The sequence below is a fragment of the Lepisosteus platostomus genome, chromosome 5 (assembly GCF_059453375.1).
Source record: "Lepisosteus platostomus isolate fLepPlt1 chromosome 5, fLepPlt1.hap1, whole genome shotgun sequence".
Lineage (NCBI taxonomy): Eukaryota > Metazoa > Chordata > Actinopteri > Semionotiformes > Lepisosteidae > Lepisosteus > Lepisosteus platostomus.
The window spans coordinates 16,211,709-16,213,672 of record NC_142615.1 but is presented as its reverse complement, the minus strand read 5'-3'; the positions used below and the strand labels follow the sequence as shown (position 1 = coordinate 16,213,672).

The following is a 1,964-nucleotide window of genomic DNA, read 5'->3' as shown; positions in this document are numbered from 1 at the left end:
CCGAGGAGCTGAAGGCGGCGCTCTTGTCCATGGAGAATGGCAAGGTGCCGGGGCCGGACGGACTCCCCAAGGAATTCTACACCTGCTTCTGGGACACCCTGGCAGCAGATCTGGTGGAAGTGGCGCAGGAGATCTTCCGCCGGGGGAAACTCGGAGACACCATGAAGGAGGGCATCATCTCCCTGCTCTTCAAAAGCCCTTAGCAGAGACGGTGAGATGGGACCCTGTCATCGACGGCCTGGAGATACCGGGAGGCGCGGGGGAAACCCTAAAGATCTACCAGTACGCCGACGACACGACGCTGTTCCTGAGGTCGGACAGGGGGTTGAGGAGGGCCCTGCAGGTCATGGAGCAATACTCCAGAGCCTCGGGGTCGAAACTCAACCGCCGAAAGAGCAAACTGAAGTTCTTCGGGCCCTGGAAGCACAGGACGACGGCGCCGGAGGGTCTCGAGCTCTGCACGGAGCCCCTCAAAATACTGGGGGTTTCCTTCCAGAGCCAGGACAACGAGACCAACAACTGGACCAAGAGGATCGCCAAGGTGAACGCGAAGCTGGGTCTGTGGAAAACGCGGTCGCTGTCCTACACAGGGAAAGTGATGGTGTTGAAAGCAGACATCCTGCCGGCTTTGGTTTACCTGGCGGTGGTGTACCCGCTGCCGGCCAGACTCAGACGAGTGCTGCAAGGGATGATCTTCGGCTTCGTCTGGGGCGGCAAGTACGAGTACATCACGAGAAACCGGATGTGTCAACCGGTCGAGGAAGGGGGTCGAGATGTCCCACATTTCCCCCTGAAACTCGACTGCATCTTCTACTGCAACCTCTGTCGGGCGCTGCGGGAGCCCATCGGCCCTCAGGAGGAGGACGAAGCGCCTAGTCGCCAAATGGGGTTTCCCCACGGCGAGGGAGCGCTGGAAAGGACTTTGGGCCCTATACAGGGATTAAAGGACAATAGCGAGTGGTAGGTTTGGAGGGACTCTCTTAATTGCGCAAATCCGCCCCCACTTGCAAAGATTGATAACGGACAATCAATCGCCGTTGTTTTTTATTACATGGAGTGTTAATATGTGTGAGATGTTCCTTTTGAGATGTTTTTTTTGCGGAATAAAGTATATTTTGTAGAACAAAAAAAATCTTATGACAAGGTTTACAAGTTATCTGTTGAACTACATTCTAATAGGTGTGGTCACATTCCAGGTCATTTGTTTACGTTTTTGTTTCTGGTGCAACTGTTAGATGAAATGTGCTAATATGTAACCTAACTCCAGTGTGAATAACTAGAAGAGGGGAGCAGCTCCATTCCAGACCAAGGGAGCTTTGAGATTGGCTGGGCCAGATCTCTCATTTGCATATCTGATTTGGAAATACAACACTAAACCCCCTTCTTGCATGGATTTAACTTGCACCCAAGAGTCCTCTACTGTGTATTGCTACTTATTTTTTTATGATAAGTTGTGATTAGCAGTTGACAGGTTTTATTTGTTGAATTATAAATGGTTCTGTATTATCACCCTGAATGGCCTGTACTCAAGGTTTGGTAGGGTATGTGTTTTCATTTTATTTACCAAATGGAATTTTTGCTCTTTTAGTATTTGTCTAGAAGGCTTTCTGAAGTCAGGAAGCCCATTTATTTGGTGAAAAAAGATTCTGTATTAATATTTCTCATACAACATAGATAGGGACTTTTATGAATAAAAAGATCTTGCACTTGGAAATCTTAATAAAGCTCTGTGCTTCCATACACTCGAGCAGTTTTGATTCCTAATATTTGACCTTAGGTGTGGGAACGGGTCTTTTTTGCCATTTGATTTCCAATTGATCAGCACAGTATAGAAAATAGACCCATAAAGCAACCTCAGCAGTGACAAATGTGCAAAAAGTGATCACTTGTTTTCGCCCGCTTTCAAACTGAAACCCTTTGGTGTGTTAAGAGAATGTGATAACCACTACACTGCGCAAGGTGGG

General features: G+C 48.3%; 1 non-coding gene across 1 annotated transcript; it reads left to right on the top strand.

The window, feature by feature from the left end:
- Positions 1 to 1,568: 1,568 nt before the first annotated feature.
- LOC148664134 (U7 small nuclear RNA) lies at positions 1,569 to 1,626 on the top strand. The gene has a single exon (XR_015938894.1). It is a non-coding gene; the product is annotated as a U7 small nuclear RNA (small nuclear RNA).
- Positions 1,627 to 1,964: the final 338 nt, after the last annotated feature.